Source organism: Lissotriton helveticus, chromosome 8, assembly GCF_964261635.1.
Source record: "Lissotriton helveticus chromosome 8, aLisHel1.1, whole genome shotgun sequence".
Lineage (NCBI taxonomy): Eukaryota > Metazoa > Chordata > Amphibia > Caudata > Salamandridae > Lissotriton > Lissotriton helveticus.
The window spans coordinates 1,532,727,339-1,532,733,256 of record NC_136069.1 but is presented as its reverse complement, the minus strand read 5'-3'; positions in this window follow the sequence as shown (position 1 = coordinate 1,532,733,256).

Sequence of the window (5,918 nt, the reverse complement as noted above, 5' to 3'; positions counted from 1 at the left end):
GCTTCAGTAAGATTGTCCTAGCGGTCCTGAAGCCTCTGGATCGTGTTACTTACCTGCTAGTATTTCGCATTCCACTTTTAGAGTATATGGTTTTTCGTGCCCCTCGGGCATTTGTGTTATTTGTGCAACTTGCAGTATTTTCGTAAGAGTTTTATATTGTGCTTAGCTCCCTCATAAAGAGTTCATGGTAGACTTGTTTTTTTTTTTGGTTTTTTTTTTTTAAAAACCTTTATTGTGCACAAAAAGAGAACAAATACGGGCCTACAACCAGCAGGCCGGCCACGAAACATCAAGCACAGGTGCGAGCAACGCGGTTTCACAGCGACATCAGGCAAGATAGCAGCAATTAGTAATAGTTACACTAAATGGAGTCATGTCGCCTCAGGAGAGGGAGTATTGAAGGTTAAATTTTTAAAGTTTTGAAGAAATATAAATCAGTGAAGAATAAAATCAAGAAGAACTGAGTCCGGACAGTAGTTTCACAACATGAGCAGGCAGCATCAGTTAGAACAACATTAGTAAGAACACCCCGCAAATATGGCAGTACCATACAAAACAAGAAGAGCTGCAGTCCACAGTTACGTACTACCCTCAGCGCCACCCACTCCATACTACCCCAATGCAGACCCAGAACAGAAACCAGAACAAGAAAGCGCAGAAATTAGAAAAATAAGGCCCATAGAAACTAAAAAGAAAAATAAATCTACCCCCCCACCCTACAACAATCCGGAGGCTACGGCCTACCCCCCCCCGGCAAAGTGCCTGTCGCCCAGTAAAGAAACCCGAAATACAGAGGAAGAAAAGTAAAGAAAGAAGAAAAGATAAGAAAAGAAAGTTGTCACACTTGAAGCATCGAGAGGAAGAAAAGAACAAGCTAGTCTACCACTCCCGAAAAAGAAGGAAAGGAAAGGAAACGGGGGAGGAGCCCTAACACTAACAAAACTCCCGGTCCCCCAGCCATGTACAGCCCCCTGCACCGAGTGAAGTAATAATATCGAAAAGTACACCACCAAATGAAGAATTGAATCAGATGCACCCGGGACCCCGAGCCAGTACTTGAATGATCACCCCGTCCATATGGGCAATAGCAGGATACACCCAGTTCTACCCCACGCGCGAAATCACCAGGATGAGCAACAGTAGCAGAACAGATGTGGGGAGCTACGACCACTACATTAGTCAGAGAGGCGGCACAGTACGAAACATAGCAGCTATTCCAACAAGAGTGAAGCCCCGGAGACCTCCAGCTCTAATCAGGTCGCAAGCGACCACTATACCATGACGCCCAGCCAAAGCCCTCCCCAGTCAGGACAAAGGGACAAGATGGCCGCCGTAATGAGAATGCAGACAACGGAGAGCACGATGGACGCTACTCTAAACAAATAACCCCCATGCCACACTAAGCTTCCAGGACCAGCAAACAGGAACCAGAGAGAGCATGGCGGAGCCGATAGCCAGCAATTAAGCAGGGTAGCCAGTGCATGATGTCGACTGTGCCATTGACAAAGGTCGCAACACCCGAAGGATGCCTTGATTGGAAAGCAAAACAACCACTAGCTATAATAGAGACAGACGGGGGGAAACAATCCACATCGTAAATATGAGCCATGCAGCCAGTACGTACCACATTCTAACCCCAATCCCCACCCGGCAAGACAGTGACACAACCAGGAACCCGCCCAACCCTGTACCGATCTCAGGAGCCCCCCCCGATTCCAGCCCTCGATTTAGCCGATCTCCCGGACTCCCAGCCACCAGCAACCCTATCGCCTGCGGGATAAACAATCAGCGACATGCAGGAGAGGAGGAGCAAATCTGAGGAAACAGGCAAGGGAAACCGGAACAGTCCCAACCCAATCCTCGCCCGCCCCTGCACCTATCACATTGAGTAAAGCCTAGCCCTGGCCCGATTTGGGACGTCCCCCTGCGCCCGCCCACCCCGAGAAGCCTGATCCAGCAAGAAGAAGGGGAGAGCCCTCGCCCATAAGAACAAAGGGACAAAATGGCCACTCTCGGCAATGGAAAAAAGTCCGAGGACTAAATAAAGTACGCCAGTCCCAAACCAATTCGGTACTGAAATCGAGCAGCCCGATGAAACCCACAGTACCACACATAGCGGCAAACAATGAGGCCCCCACAAAAGAAACACAGTCAGGCAGGATAGTCAAACGTAGTGGCAGCAGCCCCTGGAACTCCGTGTGAGGGGTCGCTCTCCGGGTTGGGGAGGGAGACATCGTAGCAATATACAAACGGGAACATTGTAGCTCAGCCTTCTGAACACCAGGAACACCACGAAGCTGTCGAGTAAGTCCACTCGTTTCCGGCAACAATGTTGCACTGACCGGGATCAGGGGAGGCTGTTCCACGGAGCAGGGGGAGAGGATGGGCAGGAGGTACTCCGATCCAGCCAAGCAGCCTTCGACCCTCTCCTTCAACTGCAGCAAACTCGCATGCCATTCGCACCGCAGTTCAGTTAAAGCCAGGAGAACAGAGGTGAGGGTAACATGTGTGCGGTCTCCCATTTCCTCCGTAGTATGTGCCTCCTCAGACAAAGCAGCTCCCAAAGCAGATTTGCGACGGAACTGTCGGACAGAAGCCAGGGCGCCACCCGCCATCACAACAGTGGAGCCGCCTCTCAGGTTCTCACCATCGAGCATACGGCGATTTCAGGCAGTACCCGGGCAGGAGACCATGAGCCGCTCCCCCGAGGCAGGATAGGTCCACATTCACAGGATGCCAACAATGGGGGGGGCTCCTTGCCGGTCGACACCGGAGAGGCGAGGCAGCGGGGAGGTTACGGCCACTGAGGTGCCCTCGGCATGCGCTAGGAAATGAAAGGATGTCTCACCGCAGGTTCCGTGAGGAGAAAGTCAGGATTCCCGGCGGCAGGCGGAGACAGTCACCAGAGCGCGCCAACACAAAGGCCAACTCTCCCGTCAGCCAGTCCAGGATATCGGCGCCACCTCAGGGTAAACGGCCCCTGCGGCCGCGGCGCTTTGTGATGTAGCGCACGGGTCCGGGCCAGGGTCGTCCCCCATACAACTCTCGACGGTTCTCAGTCTGCCGGGCGGGTAGAAACACCGGAGGGGCAGCTTCGGAATCAGGAATCTACCCTCTTCAATCCGCCGGTGCACAAGTACAGGATAGGGAGCAGGATCGTTGAGCGGGAAGCAGGGGCTCAGGGAGCCGGGAGATCACACGTCCGTCTCCGCGGCCATCTTGGCTCCTCCCCCATGGTAGACTTGTTATTAATAAATATCCTTTATTTTTATAACAACTTGTGTGGTGTCCTTTCACTTGGTGTTCAAGGGGTATATGTGATGGTAAAACAGCTGGCTTAACACGCCCTCTAGAGTTTAGCCTAAAGACTGCTCTTGTCCACGCAACTAGGATAGCTGGTCTAATAAGGTTGACTTACAACCAATCATCAATAAGGGTTGTTTGGAATGATACAGAGTGATCACTAGAATAGTGAGCACTATATATCAGGCCAACTTCTCACATGAGTCACCTAACTCCTGATCATGATCTGCATGACGAATCTTTCCCCATAAAGGCTGTGGAACAACGTTCCCAAACAACATGTCTATATCTGCTAAATTCATGATACATGACCCAGCAGTCTGTGACAACTCTTTGTAATACCCTGCGGGATTTTTACAGGGATCAGGCAATGTCTGTTTAAGGGCCAAAACTTCAGCTCGCTTCCATGGGACATGTACCCACACACGCTGAAAGTGTGGCAGAATAGGTGGGACAGCATTCGCGTTCCCTTCCCTACATTGTGGGGGAACTTCTCTCATGGGATACTGTCTCACCTTCTTTTTAACCGAGGAATCAGACTCAAACAACGACTTGGAAACACCTTCAGTCCTAAGTGACAACAACGTCGCAACTGCTTTCTTAACATCTGAACCCACAATTGCGCCTTTTGAAAACTCGAACCGTACATGGCTCAACTCAGGAGGATTAGAGTCTAAATCATTTTCCTCTAAATCTTCACATAGAAAAACACACATTTTCTCAAAAACGTATCTCTGCTTTGATGCTTCCCACTGGGTGAAGACATCCATAACACATTCTAAATCATATTTTTCCGGGTCAGCAACCCATTTATGTGCCAAATAATTCAACGTTTCTTTCTCCCTAGAATCAGGCTGTTGACTACGCAACTGTTTGCGCTCTGTGTCAGGAGTTACACTCGTTGCACCAAAGAAAGGATACAGAAGACTAGTCACTCTCTGACGAACAGAAGGAGAAGTCGATGAAAAGACAAGAGGAAAAACAGGGTGAGGCGAGGCAGATGCAGAGGCAGTATCAGAAGGAGTACCAGGAGTGGTAGTCGTTATAGTAGTCAAAGTTGTAGGAAGTAAAGGCAGAGCAGATGTCAGAGCCGGTGGCCCTTGAGGAGGCTGCACCGGAGGAGCAGGAGCCAGCTGGAGAACAGCTGGTGGGTGCTGTAGAGGAGCAGGAGGCAATGCAATCACAGGTTGCGCAACTAAAGGTTGCGGAGGTGCCGTAGCATTTTGCGCATAAGGGGGTGGCGAACTTAACAAATGCGCCATTAACGGATCTTTTTCAAGCTCTTTTGCTGCATCTTGCTGAAGAGGCGGCAAAACTGGATAACATTTATCTATTACCATTTTACGTTGCCTGTGCAACTGCTCACTCATCTGTTCTTCTTCATTATCTTTAAACTGCATAGCAGCTTGCATTATCGAAATACCCCTTTCTCTCTTATTTTTCTTCGCTAATTTAATTTCCTTCTGTTTGGCTTCCTTACGCCATAGGCGGAAAGAGTCAAACATCGCCGGCCGGGCTTTCTTCTTGAAAAGTTTAACTTCGAGATTGTCTAAGATTTCCGTGTCAAAGCTACCATATTGGGGCCATTTTAAAACACCATCTTTTCTGGTGTATCTGATCCACACTTCATTTTATGTGATGGGACCTACGCCATGTTTTACATATAATTCATAAGTTGGAGTTCCAATCGGAGGAACCGGACACGAGTCCTCCAATCGGGAATCCCTATTACTACAACCAAGACAAAACAAATTTCCAAGTCTGCTAAGACCAGGCATCTTCGCTCTCTAATCTAGCTTCAAACTTCAAAGGATTATCGATTACGATATTTCTCGTGAATACACGAGTTCTTCGGTTTTGGCACTTGCAAGTTCCAAACAAAGTGATCCCAAAGGGGATACCCAAACTAAGACCAACTAAGGACTGGGAGACGCTCCACTTATACTTAACTGAGATATCGATGACGTCACCAGAAGACTCATCTTATCGTTTCGCTCTACCAAACTTCAAGGGTCCAAATCAGGGCGATAGCCAGGGCAGCAGTCCTTTGTAGCCGTCGGGAAGCGGGGAACCTCGCAGCAAAGACTTTCGGACCACGACGACATGCAGGGATCGATGAAGTGGTTGGCCTTCCTCCAGAATTTTCACACGAAGCTCCTCACGAACCTCTGGCTGGACCGGTACTGCTGGTATCGCCCCACGTGGGGCGCCAACTGAGGTACTGGGTTTTTCAGAACCCGGAACCGAACCGGTAACCCAGTGGTGTCAGGGTACACACCCAAAGACCTCGAGTACTTTCCTGATTTAGACCACAGAAACTCAGAGTCTTCTAGGTGAAGTCAAGGATCGATTTTATTGGCTGCAACCAAGGTAACAGGCGTCCTAGAAGTACAACAGCACGGGATGTATATTCTCAGGAGACTGCTCAATCTTACAAAGCCAGGCTTCTCTTTTTATACAAAATATTCAGCTCCAGGCAAACATTCTTACATTTACAGTAGACTATTCACATATTTTTACTACAAAGAAAAAGCAGAGTCATGATGACAAGCCCACATTCCAATTTGTTCAGCCCACAATAAATTACCCGGCAAGGCCCAACATTTTCATCAGAT